The sequence below is a fragment of the Phascolarctos cinereus genome, unplaced genomic scaffold, assembly GCF_003287225.1.
Source record: "Phascolarctos cinereus isolate Bilbo 61053 unplaced genomic scaffold, phaCin_HiC Scaffold_4;HRSCAF=312, whole genome shotgun sequence".
NCBI lineage: Eukaryota > Metazoa > Chordata > Mammalia > Diprotodontia > Phascolarctidae > Phascolarctos > Phascolarctos cinereus.
In genome coordinates, this window is record NW_027555847.1 from 580,078,234 (window position 1) to 580,092,203 (window position 13,970).

Consider the following 13,970-nt stretch of genomic DNA (forward strand, 5'->3'; position numbering starts at 1 on the left):
CATTGCCAGCAACCCATATAAATATGTTTAAAGAATTTTGGGGGGGGGTAATTTTAAATATTCTTTTAAAAATATTTTATCAAAATTTGTAATTAATTTTTCCCAAATGCATACTATCATCATACTTCGTTCTTGGTCTTCCTGTTAATCAACAGTATCTGATTTGCTTTAAACATACCCTGGGGGCAGTGGGAGAAGGGAGCATGGAGAAGGGAAAAGTGGTCCATGGAACCTAGACTCTAGTCTTTTCAGGTAAGTAGCATAGTGGGTGTGAAATAGCATTGCGCTTGCTTAGGAAAGCTATTATTAGAATTCTAGGCAAGAAAGAATGACTGATTGAAGACAGTCCTTTAATTTATTATGCCAGTGGTTATCTGAAATATGAAGATAGGCACACTGCAACAATTATGATGGAACACTAATTGCGGGGGAATTCTTACAATTAGCTCCTGATGTATTTGTGGTTTTTGTTTAGTTGTGTCTGACTCTTCGTGACCCCATTTGGGGGTTTCTTGGCAAAGATACTGGAGTGATTTGCCTTTCCTTCTCTGACTCATTTTACAGATGAGGAAACTGAGGCAAACAGGGTTAAGTCACAGAGCTAGTAAGTGTCCGAGGCTGGATTTGAACTCAGGTTTTCCTGACTCCAGGCTGTAGCCTTGGAGTCCCCTAGATGCCCTAGGGCTGTAAGTATTGCCTTATTCTTTGTGCTACCCCCTTTAACCCATTCATTAGTATTGATACAACAAGCCTGATACTTGTTTGCTTCTTTAGGAAGTCATACTTTCCAACCAGCCCTTGAGCTTTTCCTCTGAAACATTTTGGATGCACATGGTGCTTATCTATATTTGAAAATATACTTACTAGTTAGGTAGCACAGTGGATAGAATGCAGAACCTGGAGTCAGGAAGATGTGAGTTCAAATGTAGCTGTGTGACTCTGGACAAGTCACTTAACCTCTGTCTACTACAGATTCCTCAAATGTAAACAGGAAAATACTAAAAAAAATCTATGTCCCAAAGTTGTTGTGAGGATTAAATGAGACAATATTTGTAAATCACTTAGCGCAATGCCAAGTATTTAACAATCCTTGCTTCCTTCCTTCTTCAATCAGAGATGGCTTTCAGAAACATTTGTATCTTGGGCTACTTTCTTCTCTTTCTTGGATTTTCTTTTCTGGCCTGTCTAACTCTTGGAGCGTTATCTTTTTTTCTTTTCAAAAGCATATAAATTTATCAGCAGATTCAGTCCTTTGCCCAGATTATCCATAGGTTGCAATCAACATGTGATGTTCTAACAACTGTCCAAAGAATATGGCTAAGTTTAATCTTTACCTGTGGATACTGAACTGTTGGGAGCCACAGAATAATATCTGACCTGAGGTCTGTAAGACTTGAGTTTACATCCTGCCTCAGAGACTTGCTAGCTAGGAGGAAGTCACTTACTCATTTGCTTCAGTTTCCACTACTGTAAGGTAAGGATAATAACAGCACCTACCTCCCAAATTTGTCGTGAGATTGTATTTGTAAAGCCCTTTCTAAACATTAAAACTCAACATAAATGCTAGTTCTTATATCAGAATCAGCCTTAAGGGCTGCTGTTTCTACTTGCAAGCACAATTACTGTGATTCCAGTAAGGCACAGCCATCTTAACTGATACAATCTTTCAACAAATAAACTAGGTATTAAGGCATTTTCCTATAACCTAATCACAATCTGTGGATGAGGCTTTAATCAATTTTAAAACATCATGTGATGTTTGTCTTTTGAATGAAGGGCAGATTAACACAACACAAAAAACAATTTTTAATTGATGGAGAAGAACCAGCCAAACCTTTGGACTATGCATAAAAATAGTATTCAGTTCATGGGTGTTTCATTTAAGCAATGCAGGATCCCAGGTTGAGACCCTTGAGAGATAATTATTCTTGGATGGAGTTGGGGGATAGAGTTTTTTCCTCTCTTTCTCCTGTCCCCACCCGCATCCACACCTCTTCTTTTAACTATGGGGAGGGAAAGAGAGAATAAGCATTTATATAGCACCTACTACGTACCAGAAACTATTCTAAGTGCTTTTGCAAATATTATCATCTTTGATACTTATACCAACCCTGCAAAGTAGGTATTACTATTGTCCTCATTTGAGGAAACTGAGGCAAACATAATTAAGTGACTTGCTCAGGGTTGCACAACTAGTACATGTCCAAGGCGGGATTTGAGCCAACAGTCTTCCAGACTTCAGGTCCAGCCCTTTATCCACAAGCCACCAACTGCCTTGTATCAGTAAGATACAAGACATTCATCCAAGAGCAGAGAGACACAAAGGTAAATAGATGACCATCCTGGAAAGGAGACTCCAAGGACAAATGCGGATGAACAAGGATGCAGATGGATACAGGAAGATAGCCACCTGAAGGAGAAAGGAGGTTCAAGGAGAGTGACTCCTTACATCAGAGAAAAATTCTGGCTATCAACCCAAAAGTAGACTTCCAGTAACCAGCAGCTGCAACCCTTTAATCAGACATTTTCTCTACACACATGAATCACCACCATGACACTCTAGTTGAAGACAATTCTTCCCTCAGAATATTTATGTGCTTTTGGGAGGGTGTGCTGCAGTCTTTTGAGAGGAAATGTCTTGTACTTACTATGCCACTTTAGTAGATGTTTTTTTCCCCCTAAAAACTAATTGATGTCTGACTGACTGATGTTTACTATGGTAAACATGTCTGGAGAACATCATGAGTGACAGTACCACAAAGAGAGCCCTTCATGTTTATTTCTGAAAGTTTCAGAATAGGAGTTGTCAGACACCCTCTTAGGTCTCCAAACTGTGAATATGAGTGAAACTTGGATGAGAAGACTAAGAGATTGTATGACACTGAGAAATAACAACTAACACAAACCCCCCCTACAATTTCTTCCTAATTAATTTCTATCCTTCCTAGAATCTATTATTCTTCAATTTTTATCATGAATAATAACATTAATAATAATTTCAGACATTACAACATTTGCTGATATATATGTCTTTTATACTAAATCTACTAAGGTACTAAAGGCATAAATTCTAAGAATTCTGGACAAAGTATAAAAAGTATCTAGCCTCCCTACTGTGTTTCCATTCTCATTTCATATATATATATATATATATATATATATATATATATATATATATATATATATATATATATATATATATATATATATATATATATATATATATATACACATATTTTTTCCTCATCAGTAGCTTGTTTAGTTTACTTTTGAAAAAGCTGAAATATGGTATAGTTTAATTTTTAGATTAGTTAATTAACTATTTTTAGTTTTCAACATTCACTTCCACAAGATTTTGAGTTCCAAATTTTCTCTCCATCTCTCCCCTCCCCACACCCCTAGAGAGTGAGCATTCTGAATACCACTTCCACTAATCTGCCCTCCCTTGTACTACCCCCCCTTCTCTTATCACCTTCCCCTTCTATTTTCCTGTAGGTAGATTTCTACCATTTCTTGTATATGTTATTTCCTAGTTGCATGTAAAAATATTTTTTAACATCAGTTTGTAAAATTTTGAGTTCCAAATTCTCTCCTTTTTTCCTTATCCACCTATCCTCACTGAGAAGGCAAGCAATTTGATATAGTATATATGAGTGTAGTCATGCAAAACACTTCCATAATAGTCATGTTGAAACTATATTTCATGTGAATAGTCATGTGAAACTATATTTCCCTCTAGCCTATCATGCCTCTCATTTATTCTATTTTCTCCTTTGACCTTGTCTCTCCTCAAAAGTGTTTGCTTCTGATTACCTTCTCCCCCAATCTGCCCTCCCTTCTATCATCCACCTCTCTCTTATCCCCTTCCCACCTATTTTCCCGTAGGGTAAAATAGATTTCCATACCCAATTAAGTGTATGTTATTCCCTCCATAAGCCAAATCTGATGAGTTAAGATTCATTCATTCCCTCTCACCTACTCCTCTTCCCCTCCACTGTAAAAACTTTTTCTTGCCTCTTTTATGTGAGATAACTTACCCCATTCTACTTCTCCCTTTCTCTTTCTCCCAGTACTATCCTCTCACCTCTTAATTTTATTTTTTAGATATTATCTTTTCATATTCAACTCACCCTGTGCCCTCTCTCTCTCTCTCTCTCTCTCTCTCTCTCTCTCCCTCCCTCCCTCCCTCCCTCTCTCTCTCTCTCTCTCTCTCTCTCTCTCTCTCTCTCTCTCTCTCTCTCTCTCTCATTTTCTCTGTCTCTCTCTCTCTATGAGTGTGTGTGTGTGTAAAGAGAGAGTGAGACACAGAGAGAAAGGTTTCATGAGTTACAAATATCATCTTTTCATGTAGGAATGTGAATAGTTCAACTTTAATGAATCCCTTGTAATTTCTCTTTCCTGTTTACCTTTCCCATGCTTCTCTTGAGTCTTGTATTTGAAAGTCAAATTTTCTAGTCAACTCTGGTCTTTTCATCAAGAATGCTTAAAAGTCCTCTATTTCACTGAATATTCATCTTTTCCCTTGAAGGATTCTACTCAGTTTTGCTGGGTAGGTGATTCTTGGTTGTAATCCTATCTTCTTTGCCCTCTGGAACATTCTGTTCTAAGCCCTGCAGTCCGTTATTGTAGAAGCTGCTAAATCGTGTGTAATCCTGATTGTGTTTCCACAATACTTGAACTGTTTCTTTCTGGCTCCTTGCAATATTTTCTCCTTGACCTGGGAACTTTGGAACTTGGCTACAATATTTCTAGGAGTTTTCCTTTGGGGGGATCTCTTTCAGGAGGTGATCTGTACATTCTTTCAATTTCTATTTTGCCCCCTGGTTCTAGAATATGAGGGCAGTTTTCCTTGACAATTTCTTGAGAGATTATGTCTAGGCCCTTTTATTGATCATGGCTTTCAGGTAGTCCAATAATCTTTAAGTTATCTCTCCTGGATCTATTTTCCAGGTCAGTTGTTTTTTCCAATGAGATATTTCAGTCTTCTATTATTTTTTTCCATTCTTTTGATTTTGTTTTATAATTTCTTGATTTCTCATAGAGTCATTAGCTCCCCATTTGTTCCATTCTAGTTTTTAAGGAATTATTTTCTTCAGTGAGCTTTTGGACTTGCTTTTCCATTTGGCCAATTCTGCTTTTTAAGGTATTTTTCTCATTGGCTTTTTGGACCACTTATGCCATTTAGGTAAATCTATTTTTAAAGGTGTTATTTTCTTCAGTATTTTTTTGGGTCTCCTTTAGAAACCTGTTGACTTGTTTTTCATTATTTTCTGGAATCACTCTCATTTCTCTTCCCAGTTTTTCCTCTACTTCTCTTACTTGCTTTTCAAAATCCTCACTGAGTTCTTCCATGGCTTGGAACTAATTCATATTTTTCTTGGACGCTTTGGATATAGGGGCTTTGACTTTGTTGTCTTTTTCTGGTTGTGTGTTTTGATCTTCTTTGTCACCAAATTAAGACTCTATAGTCTGAGTTTTTTTGCACTGTTTGCTTATGTTTCAAGCCAATGACTTTTTAACTCTTTGTCAAGGTAGGACTCTGCTTCCAGCATGGAGAGTGCTCTGTCCCAAGCTTCAGGGGTTTTGTGCAGCTGTTTTCAGAGATACTTCTAGGGACCTGTAAATTTTCAGTTCTTCCAAGGTGGTATGATCAAAGGAGAGATGCTTACTCCTTTCCTGGCCTGTGCTCTGGTCTATGGTAACCAGGAGCACTATTTTCTGCCTTGGAACTGTGAAGAGGACTCCCACTCTACAACCACCACAAGCTCCACCCTGCCAGCACTCGTCCTTGCCCCAGGACCACCAGCGAGGACAGTGGCCCAGGGCCAAGCACAGGCAAAACAAGAGAATCCTGCCTCGGCACTAGCAAAGAGATCCCTGCAATCTTCCTCTTTTTAGCCACTTGATCCCCTCACCATCTGTGGGCCAAGAGCTCTGGAAGCAGCGGCTGCAGGACTGTACCAGGGCTGGGGCCAGACCATGCTCTTCTCTCACCCAGGTCTAACAGACCTTTCCTAGTGACCTTCCAAGTTGTCTTTGGCATTTGTGGGTTGAGAAGTCCAGAAACTGTCACAGCTGCAAGTGAGTCAGTCTCCTAAGGCCTGTTCCAGGTCTGCTAGGGCCCTATCTTTGCCTGCACAGCCCACACTGAACTGTGCTCCTCTTCCAGCCTGGCACAACAGACCTTTCCCATCCCGATTATCTTGGGCTGGGAATTTGTTTCATTCTGTCTTTTTGTGGGGTCTGCTGCTAGAATTTGTTTAGAGTCATTTTTTACAGGTATTTGGAAGAGTTTGGGGGAGAGCTCTAGCAAGTTGCTGCTTTTACTCTGCCATCTTGGCTATGCCCCCAGTATAGTTTAATTTAACAGGGAACCTGTGGCCTTGAGGTCACATGTGGCCCTCTAGGTCCTCAAGTGTGGCCCTTTCACTGAATTTAAATCAAAGGGTCTCAGCTGAGGAGCTAGAGGGCCACAAGGCTGCAGGTTCCCCACCCCTGGTACTAGAAAGCATTCTGAGTTAAGAGGCAGGGCTTCCTCTCTTAGTTCCAGTACTACCTATCTCTATGATCACAAGCAAGACATTTAACCTTTCTAAGCCTTGGTTACCTCCTCTGCAAAATGAATGGTATCTGCAGTATTCGCCAGGATGTTGTGAAGATCGAATCAGATAATAATAAACATAAAACTTTATAGAACTTGAATTAGTATATGTGTCAGTGGTTAATAATTTTATTGTAAATAATTATTTTGTTCTCAGATACATTCTTTTTATTGTTTGCTATTCTTTTTGGCCAATATAGGAAGTCTGAAAATTTTTGGAAGGAGAAAGAATAAACTGCATCACTTCAGCCCAGATAAATGCTTGGGTCTTGCAGTCTCTCACATTTTCTTTTCTGAAATGGAAATTTTAAAAAAAAATACCTGGCATCGACCCATCCTCACCTTCTCCCACATAACTACGAAAATAAATTCTGTTCTTTGTACAACAATTGTGTGTTTAATTGGTGTTATAATTATAGGCCTCAAAATTAAAAAAAAATCAAGAGACAGTTGTACCTTTTTTTCTTTGTATGTGCACTTACATGGAGGCTTCTATCAATGGTTGTAATGACTGTGGTATTAGCTCCCTAAGAAAAACACTTGGAAGGGAACTTAAGTCCTAGATGCTCTGGAGAACTAAACATATCTTTACATGTCTCTAGGGTTCCCAGAATCACAGACTTTTGGGACTGATGGGTACCTCAGAGATCACCTATCCTGAATTATAGCTAGATATGTAACATTTCTAGTATAAACTCCTAATAAGCGTAAATTTAGCTCCTGCTTGAAAACCTCTGGGAAGAGGGGAAGGTGGAACTCCCTTCCTCCAAAGGCATACCATTCTCTTTTTTCACAGCTTTAATTGCAAGTATGTTTTTTTTAAAAGTTTTCTTTTACATCGAGCCTCAACTTCCACCCATTTTTTCTACCTTCTAGAGAGGAGAACGTCTAATTCCTCCAGAACACAACAGCTTTTCACATACTTAGGAATAACTTTCCCTTATGCTTGGTATTGACCCTCTAAGGCAAACCCAGGGTGCCAGCTAGAATGGCATGATTCTGAAACCCCATTTCATCAAAGACTGGCAAACATGAGTTGCCACATGACTGAAGCAGCCAGCCAGGAAAAAAAAAATGAGACAAAATGTCCAGCAAGAAAAATTGTCCTTTGCCTCACATTTGGTCCTATGCTTCTAATACTAAGATGCTTTACTGTTAGGTATGATACAAAATTTCATGCTGGTAGAGGATTTGACTTGGTGGAAATCTCTGTGTGCTTTCATCGCTAAGTAGTTTTACAGAGTCCCTCTTAGCAAATGTACAGTAGCTAAAATATCTAAAATGCCTACCTAAAGTAGCTAAAATGTTTTTAATATCTTCACAAGAAAACCATCTTCACTCCAAAAGGGAGATAGCTCTGCTGAAGAGCTCAAGTTGGCAACTCAGCTTTTGGAATTAGTTATGTGCATTAGAAATGTCCAAAAAAAGAGAAAATTAGGGTCATTACTGAGGATGAAAAAAAATGTTAAAGAATTTGTCAATCTTTAAATGATGCAGACTAATGCCTATCTTTTTGGAATCAGGGCAAAAAGAGCCAAGGAATTTTTCAGAACAAGGTGTGGAAAAAAATAACTAGCTATCAGGAAATTGCAATAAAATGATAGAAAACAAATTTGAAATAATGCCAACTATTACATACCACCTAAGCTTTAGCTTCTCTCAGTTTTATATCTTCCAACCCATCTTCATTCTTTTGATGAATTGGTCTCTAGTTTCCTCACAAACCTGGTTGTCCTTTTCTGGAAGAATTCCAATTTATTAACCTGAGATGAGGTGCCCCAAAGTATGATCTGTCTAGGACACTTTGAAACTTAAATAATGTTGTTTTAGCTGCCAAATCACATTATCTATTGATATTGTTTACAATCTGTTAAGTGACCTTTATATTTTTCATACAAACGCTTGTCTAGCCATTGTTTATCCTACATACAAATATCAGTCATGTATGAAGTTCTTCACCATGGGAGATTAAAACAATTATTTTCATCTGAGTAAATTAAGGAAAAGAAGGGACCTTTTTCCATTTTTTTTTGTCTAAGACAATAGTATGTGTGTTTCTACACAAAAGTGAATGTTGCTGCTATAGACCAAAAGGCTAGTCAAGTCACAATGTATGGTACATTTCCAAAGGGTAGAGTCATATTTGGGGCTTTTGGGCACCTCCTATATTGGGCTGTGGGTGTATTTTTCTATGTATGGGTATGCATACTTGTGCATTATAGAGCCACCATTTGAGCAATGTCCTGATTGGTAGCTGAAAACCTCTGATTATTCAAATGGAGGCAAGAGCATGGAAGAGCTTCCTTTTTCCTATATAACATCTGGTGCTTGAGGAATGGTCCCTGTATGGACCAATTGGTTGACAGGAAGTTTTTGTATTATGAATAGGATAAGTTTCTCTTGATGTAAAGTTGTGGTCCCAGGTATGTCAAGTGGGTTGACTGGGGATAGTTTTCTGTTCATAAATGTGACTGTGTCAATGATTCTTATCTGATTTATTCCGTTGAAGAAGCAAGGATATATTTCCCTTCTGGGAAGGAACAGGGCAAAGGCATTCTACCCTAGTTAGGAGGTTGTGATTTCTTTGGTAAGTGGGGGATTGGCCGGAAGGCTTTGGTTTTCTTTGTGTAATATGATATTCTCTGCCCCTCCTCTCTCAGGGTCAGGCAGGCTACATCTCTGCATCGAGGTTCTGAGAGGCTGGGGAATCTCTCTTTTCTTCGCAGTCTCTTCAAGCCCCCACAATTGTGTTTCCATCATTTGTTAGAATGCCAGTGACTAGCACCCTCATTTAACCACTTAACATAAATTCGTTTTAATAAAATATTATTTACTTCCAATATATAGCAAGAACACATGTGTAAACATTTTGCTTGATACCTCAAAGATGTATTTTCCTCTATATTCCTTTCTAAGGAAATTGGCTCAAGTTTTAGCTTAATTCTTATGTAACACTGACTCCAACAGTTTCATATCCAGATATAGATTCATGCCAAATGAATCCTTTCAATGGGCTGAGGTACTGCTTGTCACTCTCATAAATCACTTAGTGCTCCATGGGGCATCAATGCTAGGTGCAATAACCAACTTGCATTCTGACTCTGGATTCCTGTGGTTCACTCTTCCAACAAAGATTGGAGACTCCACTCCCTGAACTTGCAATAGAAAGTAACAAGTGAAAAGTCCAAGGAGACTGCTTCTCAGGGGCTATATAGCTGCAGAAAAGAAAAAAAAAACTTAAGGTGTTTCCCTTTATAGCATCATATTTCCCTGGATACTATAAGAGAAAGAGTTATGGTGTTCCCCTAAACGTGAATATAGCAAAGAAGAGGCAGCTGAAACTGACAGGCATTTTTTCCTTGAAAAAAATGAAAACTACATGAATGAAAAAATGAAACTATAGTTTCAGTTCTGTAGCCATTCTAAAAAGGCTCCTCCCAGCTATGTGGTTGGTCCACTGGAAACAGTCACAAAATGGACAAGAACGGGCCACATTTTCTCTGTTACTTCTCTTACACACCATCTAAATTAACCCTGAAGCTATTTCTCCAAGACTGTCCATGTGGAGAAACACCATCCAAGCAAATTAACATCTGCCCTTTGTTTAAGACTTAAGCATTTGCCCAGCAAAGCTGGCCTTTGATGTCTCCAAAGTTAGGGATGGTGGGGTCTTCAAAAGTTTTCCATTAGTTATTGCACCTGCAGGCTATCACCATATGATAGCCAGTCCAATATCTTGGCTATTTAAGTATGATGAGGCAAAAGAAGTTTATGAAGAGATAAGTGCACAGAGTTTTATCACCTTCTTCAGTTGTTGACTGAGTATAAAAGAGAATGTTGAAGGCCATTCTGATATTAAGGATCAGGAACTAAGTTAGAGGAAGGGAATCTCTAAATCTGAGGACAGACCCATTATTCTTAGCAGAAGCTCAGTTTAGGAACAATAGACCAAGAAATTGTTTTTAAATGTCCTTACTATTGAACCTGGTCTGTGTTAGTAAATTCAAAGCTGGTGTTGATGGCCATAGGTTATACAAAAGTAGATGGTGATTTTTGCAAACATGTAGCATAAACCTATTCTATTTCTGGCAAATGGGTCAGAAATATAAGCTAATTTGCTAAATGAATTAAATTTGTACATGATTAATAAAGTTACTTTGAAATGACCTGTTCTTATCTGAACAACAATATTACTTAGGATATATTTTTAATGAGCTTAAAGACCTATGTGCAAAACAGGAATAATTAACTTTCTAACACTCTCCCTCCAAAAAGTTTTCTGATTGACTTTAAATTGCTGCTTAATTTCTTTAAAAACAAAATGAAGCAAAATAATCCCTGCCACTACAAAGCAATTAGATCTCTTGGTCAGAATCCTTTGGTGAAGCTCTTTTTTGGCCTTGCCATCTTTTGGTCAGAGTTCCTATCGACATATTTTTACATTCTTTTTATTGGAGACCACAGAACTTTACACTTGAGAACTATTTCTCTGAAACTTAAAGCTTTTCTCTAGAATTCATGTCTGCTAATTATTAGGATTAAATATATCTCTATTCGTGCCACACCAAGAGCAAAACTTCTTACTAGTTAATTCATTTAAAGACCATAGTCACTGTCCATAAGTCATTGTGCTAATTATTCTAGAGCAGTAGTCTCCAAAGTGTAGGGTGTATACACCAAGGCTGTAGAGAAATTATCAGTACAAGTGCAGGAAGTACCCTACACCTACATGGTAGGTTTCTGGAACAGCAAAAAGAATGAGACACAGTAGTTTCACCTCATAAACAAATCTCTTTCCTCTATGTGCCCTGGACAGTAAGTATTGAGGATACAAAAAGTGAGAAAAAGAGAAAGACAGAGATAGACAGAGACAAAGACAGAGAGAAATACAATCCTCAGCCTCAACTCAAAGAGCTTACATTCTAACAGAGGAGAAAACAGGCAAATAACTACGTATATTTTATATATATGTATAACCTGCATAATAATATACCTATATGCATATACATAATATACAGTGTAAATGGAAGGTAATCTCAGAATAAAGACCTAGGAAGATTATAGAAATACCCACTTCCTGAAGGAGGTAGGATTAGCTGAGTCTCGAAGAAAGACAGGAAAAGCTAGAAAAAGGAGGCAAAGAGGAACAGCGTTTTAGCCATGAGGAACAACCAGTGAAAAAGCAGAAAGTAAAGAGATTACATAATAAGTGGCAGAAGGAGGAAAATCTTCACCAGGATTAAGAATCTGTACTAAGTCTTAAAAAGAAGCTACCAATTTTAAAAGGCAGAGATGAAGATGGAATGCATTTTAGCAGGGATGTTGGCCTGTGTGAAGGCAAAGTAGGGAGGCAAGACAAGCACAGCTAAGTTCAGGGAACAGCAGATAGACCATTTGGGTTGTAGGACAAATACGTGATAGAGAATAATATGAACTAAATCTAGAAAGGAATTTGGGAGCTAGACTGTGTAGGGCTTTAAATTCCAGGTGATAGAGTTTGTATTTTGTTACAGAGGCAATTGGAAGACCCTAGAGTAGACAGAGACATAATCCATTGCCAGGTTCATAGCCGAAACCAGCTTAGTAGGATATGCCATCATTTGCATTCAACTTGCATGGTTTTAGCAGACCAGGATGATATTCAGAATACAGTGAGGTATTTGAGTAGGACTTTAGTGGAGATTAATGTTTTTGGAAAGGTTAAATTGGTTAATTATTAATGTCTTTGACCTTGTTCTCCAAAATTATGTCTACCCTCTCTCATCACGAAAAGCAAAGTCATGATGAAAAGACCATAGATTTAGAGCCACAAAGGATGTTAGATAGCATTGAGTTTAACTCTCTCATTTTATAGTGAGGAAACTGAGGCATAGAAAGGTTAAATAACTTGCTTAGGGTTACATAGGTAGGAAGTATCTGAGGTAGGATTTAAATTGAGTTCTTCCTAACTCCAAGTTCTACAACTGATAGATGACAAGAATTTTGGTTCTCTAAAATCAATCATTTTTGTTTTGGATGTGTTCTTGGAAGCAAGGTGCAAAATCTCTGTTCCCCAAATGCAATGTCTTCACCCTTCCTAGATTAGAAAGTGACTTGCTAACTTATTTCATCTAGTTAAGACACAATACATCATGATATAATAGTATCTAATCATACAATGAGGAAAAAAACTCAAATATTTGTAATGCTGTTACTTAAAGGCTTATTTTTAAGTTAATAAATAAATGATATTCAAAGAAAATTCAGCCTTTAGGAATAGTAATGAGCAGTGACCCAGAAAGTGCAGATCATTACAGATTTGCAAACACTGCCAGGAACCCTGTGCAAATGGACTAGGAAGAAAAAAGAGGTCTTCTCACCACGAATCAGCCCTAATACTTCATCAAAAACAAAAATATGGAAAGACTCTGGTAAAAAGAAAAAATAGAAAACTTGTTTGGAATGGATGAATTATGGCTATTCTGAAATTTAAAAAGAAACAAAGTGACATGCAATAGGCCAAAATGTTTCATTTATAACTTAATTTTTGTTGATTTTTTTGTTTCTTATTTTTTTTAAACTGGTTCTTAAAGTAAATATTACTGGGATAGGAATGAAGAAATGACATCTGAGAAATATGACTTCAAAATAAAAACATCATTCTTCAAATCTCTGCCCCAATCATAGAAACACCTGCCTCATACTATATACGCCTGGACATATCTACCTTTGACTGATCAAGATCATAGACCAATGACTAAATAAATTAGTCTGAGACAATTAAATTAGATAATTACATTACTAATAGTTTATTTTATTGTAGAAAGCTGGTTAATTTACACCTGACCTCTAGGATCAGGTAAGGATCATTCAATTCAGTTCAACAAAACAAAACCTACTTTGTGCCAAGAACAATGTTAGGTACTGGGGATAAAAGTTAAAAAAAAAATGAAAGCAGGCTCTGCAGCCAGAGACTTTAAATTTTATTGCCAGTGGGGGCAGGGAAAGGTGTGAATGTAAAAAGAATGGTGAGAATATAGCATCACTCATTAGTAAACACAACTCGCTCTATGTCTTATTAGATGATAGATAGATAGGTAGATAGATAGATAGATAGATAGATAGATAGATAGATAGATAGATGTGTATGTGTGTGCACACAGACACAGACACAGACACACACACACACACACACACACACACACACAATCCTAGATCTAGAGCAGAAAGGGACCTCAGAGGTCAAGTAATTAACTTCCTCCTACCATCTCATTTTATACATGAGGAAACCAAAGGTTTCAGTGTTTACTTAACTAGGAATTTTAAGTTATTTGTTCAAGGACAGTAAGGAATTAAACATTGGAGATGCGATTTGAACCCAGGTTTTCTG

At 37.6% G+C, this 13,970-nt stretch overlaps 1 pseudogene; it reads left to right on the plus strand.

Annotated features, from left to right (window-relative positions):
• The first annotated feature begins 2,199 nt into the window (after positions 1 to 2,199).
• On the plus strand, positions 2,200 to 8,173 carry LOC110196721 (large ribosomal subunit protein eL13 pseudogene; annotated as a pseudogene).
• Positions 8,174 to 13,970: the final 5,797 nt, after the last annotated feature.